The following is a 13,453-nucleotide window of genomic DNA, read 5'->3' on the forward strand; positions in this document are numbered from 1 at the left end:
ACATTTTGTTTTAGAATGTTTACTAATAATTAGAGTTAAAATTAAGGAACCACAACTAATCATCACTGAATGTCAGAGAATTTAAAAAAGCAATCCAAGTGACAATAGCAACTTTATAAAAAAATGTAAACATGAACACACGTTTTATTGAGGATGAAAGAAAACAGCAAACCAGTAAATACAGTGAGAGACAATGATTTTACCACCAGTTAAATTACATTTCTACTAAAATCATGAAAGCATCTAGAAGACTACAGAACTACAGTAGCAACAACTTTTTAAATGTAGGACTCAGAAGACAAATTGGCCCCATATGTCCTTTGGAATCTATAAAAGAATGACTTCCATCCACAGAAGGCATAATTTTGAAGACTTTTCAGAGGAAATGCTAGTAATATTTAATAAAGTTAAAAGTGCCCCTAAAATTAAAAACCAAAATTATATACATGGATAGAGCAACATATGTAGGCATTATGTGTCATGATGAATAATTAATGTAATGAAAGAGAAAAATGACAAAACATAATGTCAGTGGAGTAAGCTCATTGTCTGATTAAAATGCAGTTGTCAAAGACTAACATTAAATCTGAATAATCAGATAGTAAAAATCAGATATTAAAAGATTAAATAAAAATCATTTCAAAAGCCATCAGAACCGATCTAACTATTAGCATGAGACTACAAACTTTCTTAAATGCCAACATAATTTTAAACTGCAGAAAAAAGCTTATCACATAGGGAAAGAAAGTAAAATACTATACAATAAGCATAATAAATACGAAAAAAAAACTAATGGAAAACGAGATCTCCTGTAACAGCATATTCGTAAATTAACAAGAATAACCTGGAAATTTTCTGAAGCTTAACTTTTATAAATATGAAAATACTACTACTTGTACACATTTTTTTAAAAAACATATTTTTTATTGTTTATATGGTGCTAAGGATCCAACCCAGTGCCTCGCATGTGCTAGGCAAGTGCGCTACCACTGAGCTACAACCCTAGCCCAGTACCCATGTTTTAGACCATTTCTTTTTTTATTTTTTTTTTATTTTATTTTTTTTTTTGCTGCTGTGACAAAAGACCTGACAAGAACAATTGTAAGGAGGAAAATTCAATAAAATACCTAGCATAATGACAGTATCAGAGTTAATGTAATAAATGTTAGTTCTAAAAATTATTAAGGATTACAAATAAAACATCTAAGTACTACTTCCTCTCCCACTACTACACAGTTAAAATGGAAACCCTTCAATAGGTATAAAATCTTAACCAACTCATGCTCCAAAATTGAGTTGGTAATTTATTTCATTTATACAATGAAGAGAAGGAGCATAGATTTTTTTAAATACTTTATTTTAGAAGCAGTAGAAAAATAAAAGCACAAGTCTATCTTACGTGAGTTCTCAAGGTGACACTTCAGATGATTTCCATTGCTTTCAGTTTCTACTTTCATTTGGATATATTCTGAAAATATTACACTACCTGATCAAACACTTTGTAGTTTTATAAGAACTTTAAAAAATTTTTTTTGTTCACGACACTCTTATTCAATTGAAAATGCAAAGTGTCTACTTATTTCTTTTGCATTCTTTTCTGTAACTTGTAACTTACTAGATATTAATTTAAAACATCTATGTTGTTATTTAATAAGCTTTACCATGTAAGCTCAAATGTTTTGACTTACTATTGTTTCAATGCAACAAGAGGAGAGAAAATTTTTTTTTTCTCAATTTTTAGGCCAAACTCATTAGACTAGTTCTCTGCTTCTGGATACTCTGCACATTTTGATGCATACTGACTTCAGGAATTTTAGAACATAAATTAAAATTTAATAAAAGATATTTCTGGACTAGAAATATTTTTAAAATTTGGTTTATTTCTTTTGTTAAGAAATAAGATATCTTCTCTAAATTTCTTGTTTCTTTCCCTCTGGTGTGTTTTGATACTTTAAATTCATTAAATTAGCTAAAATTAATGTAAAAAAATGCTTATAGAGGTTTTATTATAAGGTAAGTAGCTATGAAATTACACTCAACCACAAGTGAAGAAAAGTACTATATCAAGTGGTTTAGAAAAATGAAGGCATCATTTAGCACATTAATATTCCTTTAATAAAAATTAATGTATTTTTAATATTGTTGTTATTTCATGGTTATTATTACCTGTAAAATATAGAGATATTTGACAATATTCAAATTACATTTTAATTGTAGTCAAATCATACACTAGGAAAATATGTTTTTATTAATAAACCTATTTTTATTTGATATATTAAAGGAAATTGTCATTTTCTCTATAATGCAAGATTTTAATTTCTCCTTTTATTTGTTGATGGAACATTTATTTTATTCATTTATTTATATGTGCTGATGAGAATTTAACCCAGTGACTCAGAGATGCTAGGCAAGCGCTCTACCACTGACCCACAACCACAGCCGCGGTAATACAGTTTTGAACATAGACTTAATCTTTGCAAAATCAAGAAAACTTACACTAATTATAAGTATTGTGTAATACCTTAGGGCCATTGAAGAAGCCTCTGGTGTATGAGACTTACCACTTCTGTGAATCACAGTGTAAGTTGGAATAGCTGAGGACAGTGGAAATTTGTGCTGTGCTTCACTTCTTTGATTTTTATGGATCTGTACAGGAACACTTTTCCTAGAAAATTAACCACTGAATTCATTTCTGGGGCAGCATGTGCACTGAGAAATGTTATTTTCAGGCCTGTGCATATCAATAATTCAAAATAAAAGGGGAAAGTTTCTATCAACAATTAAGCTCTTAAAATGTGCTGTTTAATTAGAAAACAATGTTAAAATAGGGCAACACTTTAAGGTTCTAAAATGAAACCCATTTGTAATATCTTGGCAAAAAAACATATTCCCTTTTTTATTATCCCTTAGATACCCTGTGCTATACTTATAAGGCAATTATAATCATTTAATGCTACTTTTAAATCACAAATTTCATCTGACCATTACTAGGTTCCGTTTTTTATTTCAGATTTTTAAGTTCCTACATATTGCTTTTGAAAACTGAAAGAGCATTTCTTTCTTTAAGTAGTTATGTCTTTGAAAAATCCATATGATTTCTTGAATTATACCAATTCATTTTTAAAGTGTATGAAGTTATAACACAATATTAAACAAAATGTACATTCATGTCTTATACTGTTAATGAGGGTCTGAAGACATTGTTACCTTACAGTTAACGTATTTGAATAAACAGGAACTTTTATCAAGAAGCAGAATGTATAACCTAAACATTATTGAAAAAATGTTGATATTAACCATTTCCTTGAGGTGTAACTGCATATGTTTAATGACAATTTAATGGTTATCTAATATTTGACAGGCAATGAGAACCAATGGTTGACCTTAATTTATTATTATTATTAAATTAAAAAAATCTCTGCAGGGAAAACTTATGATGGTGTTGCATTTGCACAAAACACATTAACACTTCTCCTTCACAAAATAAGTGGAATTTTTCACTTAAACTACTATTAATAATAAGAAACATAGAGGACATTCTGTACTTAAAGGCTTAAATACATGTTAGACTTCTGTTCAGATTGTCTATTTTATACAAGAAAATACTTTCTGGTTTTATCAGAGGAATGGTGCATATAATGCAGTGCACAACCCCAAAGACTGACATGGGTTCTAGAAGTCCCATCATCCTTCTCTGTCACACGAGTTAATGTGGGTTAGAGTTTGTCTCAATAATTCTGTCTTCTTCCACATCCCCATATCTTTCATAATTTATCAGATTCAACTTCAGGCTATTCATATGGAGGGATTGATTACTGTGGGATTAGCAAATGTCAAAGGTTTATACTTCTATCATTTCTTTATTTGACCAGTATTTAATGGGATCAATTATGCTCCTAGCATTTAGTTACCTTTGTATGCACCTGTGCCATGTTTTAAATTTACTTTTATACCTTTGGGCCTTCACATGTGCTATTTCTCTTGTCTGTAATGACCTTTTCCTTATTCTTCAGTTAGATTTTTAATTTGCTTTTCATTCTCAGGCAAAGTTTCACTTCAAGGAAGTTTCTCCTGATCTTCAGGAGAATATGGTTCAGAAAACTCTTCAGTCTTCAGAAATTACTCATTGCTACTTCTATACATGTATTTATTTTAACATAACATGATTTTGAACTTTCTGATCTACCAGATAATAAGATTCTTTACAATAATCAGCCTTCAAAAGAGTTAAGGTTTTTATTTATTTTTGTTTATAAAGAGTCTGCTATATATTTCAGATTGCTTTAGAAACAATAATATATTTATAGTTTTCTGTAATTGTCATTTTGTGTGTTTTTTAAGGGTTGCATTATTAGAATGATTTCTATAATGTTTTGTTAAACTAATAAGTAAAGAATTGTATGTGCCAGATATTGTGATGGGCACTAAAGGGCAATATATATTTAAAACACAGGAAAAAAATTATGAAAATTTTCTGATTCTGAGACAGGCTCCATGGCACGTGCCTGTAATCCCAGCAGCTTGGTAGGCTAAAACAGGAGATTCACAAGTTTAAAGCCAGCCTCAGCAATGGTGAGGCACTTATCAATTCATTGAGACCCTGTTCTAAATAAAATCCTTTGCTGGAGATGTGGCTCAGTGGTTGAGTGCCCCTGAGTTCAATCCCCAGTACCCCATCCCCCATCCCTGCAAAAAATTTCTAGATTCTAGATGTAACACAGAGAAGGAGATACTACACTAACTCTCTGAGAAAATTTTAAAGTTTGAAAAACTATCTCTAACTCTCCAAAAACAATGTCTCTCTTCATTTCACAGATTAATTAAATAGAACTTGAAACTTCAAAAGAGAAGCAGCAGCATCAGTTTTCTATCATTTTAACTAAATTGGAAATACTATGGTTGAAATTCTGACTTTGAAAGTGGCTGTGAATTGAGGATGCCAAGATTTTGAAGAGAATAGTATTATAAATCACTGAATTTGAACCAAGCATGTGGACACAGACAAATCTGTACATTTATATATACATCTGCATACACAGATGTGCACGCGCACACACACACACACACACACACACACACGAACTGTGGTAAAAGTTATGAACAGAATTATTATCTCTATGAAGTTTCTGAAGCTACTGATTTGACAGTTGGGGTCTGTGGAAATGGAAGCCTAGTAAAAACACCACACCTTTATTTGAGACCCCTAAGACGAAAAGGTTCATAGGAAATCTCTTCAGGAGTTCTGCCAGTAAATTACAGATCAAACTGGGTCAATATTGTCTATATAAAGAGATTTGTGTAGAAATAAGTGGGAAATGAGGAAGACCAGAAATCAATAGACTTATATATTTAAGTGGTTGGGGGGATTTGAAAACACACACACAGAAAACTGAAAGCTGTCCAACTAGAATTTTACCTTGTTATGTTTTTCACTGGAATATCCTCCAGAGGTACATATGTTGAAGGAATTGTCTCCAATGTGCACAAGTGGAACTTTCTGGAAATGGTTACAATGTGAGAGCTCTTGCCTCATTGGTGAATTAATCCATTGATGGATTCATAGTTTGGTTATTGGGAGGTCATGGAAACTGTAGGAGTTGGGGCCTAGCTAAGGAAATGGTCATTGGCGGTACATTTTTTCTCCCACCCCCCACTTCCCTTTCTCTTTTTCCTGGCTGATATGTGATCATCTTTGCTCTGAAATGACCATCTGCCTTAATATTTTGCCTCAGCATAGACCCTAAAAATTAAACCAACTGACCATGGACTGAAATCTGAAAGCATGATCCATAATGTTTTTTTTTCCTTTAAGCTGTTTTCTTAGATATTTTATCACAACATTGAAAACACATATACCTGGAAAATATATTCCAGTACACTAAAATGATACAAATATATTTTCTGCAATTTAAGAAAAACATACAGTTTACATGATGATACATGTCTGTAATCCTAGTAATTTGGGAGGCTGAGGCAGGAGGATTTCAAATTTGAGACTAACCTCCTTAATTTAGTGAAGTCATGTCTAAAATATTAAATAAATAAAAGGGTTAGGTAGGTACCTCAGATATAGGATACTTCTGGATTCAATCTCCAGTACCAAAATGAAACAAAGAAACAAAGAACATTGATATAAAGTGTTTGGAGTAATAAATCAAGATACAAATCATAAAATAATTACTGACAACATTCATTGTGGTTTGGATTTGGTATTCTCTGACACACTCATGCTATAGACAATGCAGAAATTGTCACAAGTGAAGCAATTATATTACAAGACTTATAGCCTAATAGGTGGATTAAACCATTTGATGTGTTAGTGTAAGGAAAATAAAAAGAGACACAGAGACAAGATGCAGAGACAGGAAAGATGGCATAATGGCCAAGCTGCCACCTTTATTTATATAAACAGGTTACTTTAAATCATTGGCATCATTAGTACCTATTGTTCATCAGTATTACTAGGCAAGTTATAGACTTAGCAACATTATACAGCTTTTTTCTCAGTTGCATACTATTTTGCAATGTGCAAAGTCAGGAGCGTTGTGTGGCTCTCAATAAATTCCATTATATAAACTTACTGTTATGTGGACAGGGTTAGGCTCAGTGAAACTTTATTGTTGTTTAACGAGGCAGTTCTTTTAGTCCCAGGAACAGTGTGCCTGAGATCAAGGTCCAAGCTGATAAGACTCTAGCACAGAGCCTCCTCAAGCAGAGCATTGCCACAGCAGCTAGATATAGCGCATGCATTAGTCATGTCACTAGTTCCTAGGAGAAACTGCAGGGCATTCTAAGGGTGGGAAATAGAGTGCCAGTTACCCTTTGGGAGTTTGCTCACCAAAGCTTCCCCGTATATTTCCATGGTCAGAATACCCAGAGAATAGTAATTTGAATTTACTAGATGATAACTGTAGGCAGATAGGATTTGAATGAAAGACGTGGTAGACATTATCATGGAAAAGCTATCTTCTCCTTGTACTAATAGTGGACTTTTGACCTTGTACTAAAGATGAAGATGTGCTTATTCTATGAGCCTACAATTTCACACAGAAATATATTCTCAACAGAATTAATTGAAGAGAATAAAATGAATATCCAATAGATGCATTAAAATGTTCTTACAGGCCTTATTCATAATGGCACCAAAGTATTTTTTTAATATGTTGCATAAGTTCTTGATAATCTTGGAAAAGATTGGGGAAAGTTTCCAAGACCACTTTCATCTTAAATAAACTTTAGTTTTAATATTTGACTTATCATTTATAAAAATATTTGTTTAGGATTATGGTATATGAATAATTAAGAGCAGCTCATCATTTTTTATGAGTATTTTTGAAGCATTTTCACAGGTCAAGAAGTAATTAATTGAAGGGCAGAGGAAAATATTTGTCATGTACCTGTGAAACAACAATAACAAAAAATGACCTCTCCTTTGTCTTTTAGCAATGCCAGAAATCATAGTCCTAAGCTATATTCTTTTATTCAGTTTAAAGTTTTTATTCATCATAAAGCTGTTTTCAGGAAATATAAAACCTCCTATTGTTCTCTGTTCTTCTCTCTATATCCCTTATCCTTTCATGAATAGTCAAAATAAAATATGCCTACTTCAAGACCTCTTTCCATTTCATCTCGGCTTTAGTGATCTGTCTTAACCTTGTGTCATATCTTTACAAGGGGGTAAGACACCACCAGCATGATGCTGGTGCTATTTCTTCATTAATGACTACTAGGAAAAATGGTGCATATTCTTTCATTTTCCAGCATCCTATTTTAGCCACCCTTTGACAGATTTTCCACTGTCTTCTTAAGTTTGCTAATTTCATATGTGTATTTAGATTATTTTGTCTTAGTCTGCATTACATCTTGGGCCCCTGAGAAGTGATTAAAAATAAAAAATACATATATTAATATTTATTCTTCATGTTGCAAGACCCTATGTGTTTGGTATGCATGTTATTGTTTACTGTATTTCACCGCAAACTCATCACCAGCACATTAATATATATGAGTATTCATGCAATATTCATGAGTATTCCATGCATCCCAATCTTACACAAAAAACAGTTTAGTAATAAATGATTTTCAAGTATTACTGGCACAATTTTTTAAACCTACATGCAATTGTCTACATCTTAATTTTTGGTAAAAATTGGCATAAAAGCTGCTATGATTATGCAATGAAATATTGTATGAACATTCTAGTGTCATACAGAATACTTTTCTAAAAAAAATTATTTTTTATCTTTTCTTGCTCCCAACCCACCCTGAACTCCAGTCAACCATCTAGATTGATTGATCATTTACAGAATGTCAGATAAACTGAATCATGTAGTATATAGCCGATTCTTGCTGTCTTCTTTCTCATACCAATGCATTTATCCATGAATATCTTTTTTAAGGCTCAAAATCTTTTTATCATTGAATAGTATTTAGGTTGCCAGAGTTCCCTGATGGCTTCTGCAGCTTTGAAGAACATTTTGCTTCCTCCCTGGTTTGGCCAGTAATGGATAAATCAGCTATAAATATTTATAGGCAGAGAGTTTTTTTTTTTTTTTTTTTGGTGTGGATGCATTTTTAAATCAACTGAGTAAATAACTAGAAGTGTGATTTTTGGATAGTAAGGTGAGAAATAGGTTTAGACTTTGTAAGGAACTGCAAAGCTCACTTTCAAAGTAGATGTATAATTTTGCATTCCAATTTTTTAAAAAAAGAATTACTGTTGATTTTCATTCTTATCAGTAAATGCTGTCCTATTCTTTTTAATTTCAGACATTCTATTTGGTGTGCAGTATCATTTTTGTATTATTTTATTTTTCATTTCTCTAATAACCTATGATCTTCTGTACACTTGTATATGATCATTTTTCACAAGTTTATAACTAACTATTGGCAAGTCGATCAAATATTCAATACTTCAAACATATAAAAATGAAAATTTTGTTATTGCTTTCTTTTTGTGATATGAATTTTACTGAAAATAGAGCACATAATAAGATGTGATTTAAAATATTTTTCAAGCTCTTCAGTATTTTATTATCTCTTCCCATATTTTATATATATTTCTATTATATTTTGTAGTATCATGTAACTGTATAATGCAGTCTATGGGGTTCTTTGCTATAACAACAAGCATAAGAGAATTTAAAAAGTAAACAGTATCTGCTTGATCATTTATTTTGTAAAATATGAATATGGATCTCCCATTAAAATTTTTATATTCTATTGTAGACACCATGTAAAATACATTGTATTATTATAAAAGACATGAATGAATAAAAAATTTACTAATTATCATTTTTCCTACTTGATTCAGTTACATTTAAAAAATACTAATTTCAAAATATTTCTAAACAGCATTTTTTTTTTGCACTGAGAGGTGACAAATTTCTTAGAAGTTCTTAACAATGTCCTATTCATAACCTCACTATAAACATTATTCTGATATGTATACTATAGAAAATGAATAATACCTCAAATTATACATAGAAAATTTTCAACACTGAAGCAGAATATGCTTAACTCAGTAAACCTTCAAATGGATTTTTTTTAGCTGTAGCAACCCATCTAGAAATATTGTATGAACATTCTAGTGTCAAATAGAATAGTTTTCATGCTAGCTTTAAAAACAACAACTGGATTACTTTATTGTCAAAATCTCAGATATATCTGTGTGTTCCTAAAGGTTACATTTAAATGCACTCTTTTTATATTCTAGCACTGCATGCTATAGATTTCCAGTGTTTATATGATTAAGTTGTGTGACTATGAGGGGTGAGAGACTTCTAGTAGACATAATTACTGTGCCTGACAAGACTTGAAGAGCTCAAAAATGTCACAGTGCTATAACCTCGGGTAGTAATTCTGAACTCACAAATGCTTCCTGTGAGACAGAATGAATGAAAGCTTATACACAGAAATTACAGAAAGCAATTGAAGGCTAGACTGAACTCTTCACTGGAGTGATAACAGCCTCTGCCAGTGATTTTTGTAATGCTTCAATTACTTACATTTCAATTATACTTTCTCTCTAATACTAGCTCTCCATCCTGTTAAACACACATTCAATAACTTCCCTCTTCTTATTAGCCAAGCACTAGAAATAAGCAAAATATTTTCTCACAGGCAAGTATAACTACGATGATTGTGAACTTCAGTGACACTTATATTTACAAGAGTATTTCAAATTATTTGCATTCTCATTCTGGTGCTGAATAGCTAGCTATATTCTTCATGCAAAAATTATTTAAAACGATTTTTTTCAAATGAAGTAGTTCTGTAAGTTGAGGGTCAGCTAGTATTGTCCAAAGCTCATTTTTCTGCAAAGCAAAAGATGAAAAACCCAGAGAAGTTCACAATTATGATCTGAAAATATTAAGAAACCAAGCTCAAATTTTTCCATTACCATTTATTTCAAGTCTCTTGCTGTATGTATACATTTCATTATTTTTGTTATTTAAATTGTAAGGTATTACTTAATTTACATACCTGTAACATGTGATTGCTGATGTTATGTGCTTAGAAAAACATTATCTAACCCCTCTTTCTTAAGAGTAGTTCTAGAATCACCTGAGTCTGTATTCCCTTGGAGTGTTTTAATATAAAACACTAGTTCCTCGTCTGCATTGAATCAGATATAGATAATAAAGCTTTTCTGATCTGGTATACTTTTACTACTCTTTGCAACTTATGGAGAATGGAATTTAGAAACCACTGACCTAAACAACCCTGTACCAAGATCATATTGCTTTTAAACCTAAATTGGGTAGTGCAAGTGTTACTTCATGAGTTAATTCATGTTATTATATTTCAAAAGTTACTGAAATAGGTCCTAATTTAAAAGTAAAATGACTCCTTCACTTATTATTTCTTATTGTGGAATGTTTGGAGTCTGCTGAATATGAGATTTTCTTTTTTATAACCTTTCCACATTATCCTTAATTCATAGTCATAAGCAATAAGCAAAGACAGCACCTTCCCCAGCAGCTGTGTTGTTTTTAAAAATGATTATGTAGTCAGTGTATGCAAAGGTCAAAATTTTCTTATGATTTTCATTTTAATAAATATATTATTTACTTAATGAAACTTCTTACCCTAAAATTACTTCACAGATATTCACTTTATACAAATTTCAGACAATATACTTAAATGTGTACAATCTATAAACTATAAATGAGTACAAATAAACTATACATGAATACAACTCACTTAATAAATGATCTCTGAACATTTTGTGAACTCAGTAGTCTCAAGACTGTTATTTCACAGGCTAAAAGCTGAGTTCACATAAATTGAATAGTAATTTAATGATTTTTTTTAAATAAAATGTACCATATCTAAATATGCTTGGGTTTTGCTAAATATGAGGAACATATATCTATATCATCAGTAATGCATTACATTTTATTCACCAAAACAATTTGGAAAGTGTGGTTTATGACTTTAATATTTTATTTTAATTGTGCTTAATATAGAATTAATGCATAATCTTTTCAATATGTTGAAAAACAATTTAACTTTCAAACAGAATATTCCTACTAGTGAAGTCTGTTGCTTCTGTGCTATTTTTTATTTTACAGTGTCCCACTTTAAGCTCTTAATTCTGAATCAGTGAACTGTTGCTAGCAAAAAAGTTACTTAAGCTAATACCAATTTTAATGACCAGAAACTCAAGAGAAGACCAAGGCCAAATATTCTCTCTATATGTGAATTTCTCAACAAAATAGTCTTTTCAAGAATAGAAAAGAAAGAGTGCTATTGTGAATTGTGCTGCTGTAAACATTGATGTGGCTGTGTCCCTGTAGTATGCTGTTTTTAGGTCTTTTGGGTATAGTCTGAGAAGAGGAATAACTGGGTCAAATGGTGGTTCCATTCCCAGCTTTCCAAGGCATCTCCATACTGCTTTCCAAATTGGCTGCACCAATTTGCAATCCCACCAGCAATGTATGAATGTACCTTTTTCCACATCTTCACCAACACTTATTGTTGTTTGTCTTCATAATGGCTGCCATTCTGACTGAAGTGAGATGGTATCTTAGAGTAGTTTTAATTTGCATTTCTATGATTGCTAGTGATGGTGAGCATTTTTTCGTGTATTTGATGGTGGTTTGTATATCCTCTTCTGAGAAGTGTCTGTTCAGGTCCTTGCCCCATTTGTTGATTGGGTTATTTATTTATTTATTTATTTATTTATTTTTGTTTAACTTTTTGAGTTCTTTGTACACCCTAGAGATTAGATCTCTATCTGATATGTGAGGGGTAAAAATTTGTTCCCAGGATGTAGGCTCCCTATTCACCTCACATATTATTTCTCTTGCTGAGAAAAGACTTTTTAGTTTGAATTCATCCCATTTGTTGATTCTTGGTTTTAATTCTTGTGCTATAGGTGTCTTATTAAGGAACTTGGGGCCTAACCCCAAGTGATGGAAATTAGGGCCAAATTTTTCTTCTATTAGACGCAGAGTCTCTGGTTTGATTCCTAGATGCATGATCCATTTTGAGTTAACTTTTGTGCATGGTGAGAGATAGGGATTTAATTTCATTTTGTTGCATGTGGATTTCACAATAGCTAGACTGTGGAGTCAACCTAGATGCCCTTCAATGGATGAATGGATTTAAAAAAAAATGACATTTATACACAATGGAATATTACTCAGCACTAAAAAATAACAAAATCATGGCATTTGCAGGGAAATGGATGGCATTAGAGCAGATTATGCTCAGTGAAGTTATCCAATCCCACAAAATGTCTTCTCTGATATCAGGGGGTGACTAAAAATGGGTTAGGGAGGAAGAGCATAAGAAGAAGATTACCTCTAGATAGGAAAGAGAGGTGGGAAGGAAAAGAAGGGAGAAGGGGAATTGCACAGAAGATGGAAGGAGACCCTCATAGTTATGCAAAATGCATGTATGATGATGTGAGGAAAAAAAAGGGTGTCACATTAGATTGGGTAGAGAGAAGTGATGGGAGAGATGGCAGGGGAGAGGAGGGGAAGGGGGTAAAGGAAGGGCAGCAGAATAAAATAGACATTATTATTGCTGTGTGTATATACATGACTACATGACCAATGTGATTCTGCAACCTGTACACTCAGAAAAATGAGAAATTATATCCCATCTGATTCAAATGTATGATATGTCAAGATCATTGTACTGTCATGAGTAACTAATTAAAACAAATATTTTTTTTAAAAAGAAAAGAAATAATGCAAAGAATTGAGTTAAATAAGGAGCCAAATTTAGTACATGGTTCTCTTCAGTGGAACATTTAAATATATGACATTAACATCCAAAGATAGCTATCATGAATGGCAGGCGGAAGAAACTTGGTACTTAAGCAAGGAGTCAACATCTAAGTCTTTATAATAGTGCCTAAAATTGCAAATTGTCAAGTTGAAATACTGTTTTTAGACTGTTTTTAGACTAATCATTAATGGCTAAGTATTTCAATGCTGAG

Source organism: Callospermophilus lateralis, chromosome 11 (assembly GCF_048772815.1).
Source record: "Callospermophilus lateralis isolate mCalLat2 chromosome 11, mCalLat2.hap1, whole genome shotgun sequence".
Lineage (NCBI taxonomy): Eukaryota > Metazoa > Chordata > Mammalia > Rodentia > Sciuridae > Callospermophilus > Callospermophilus lateralis.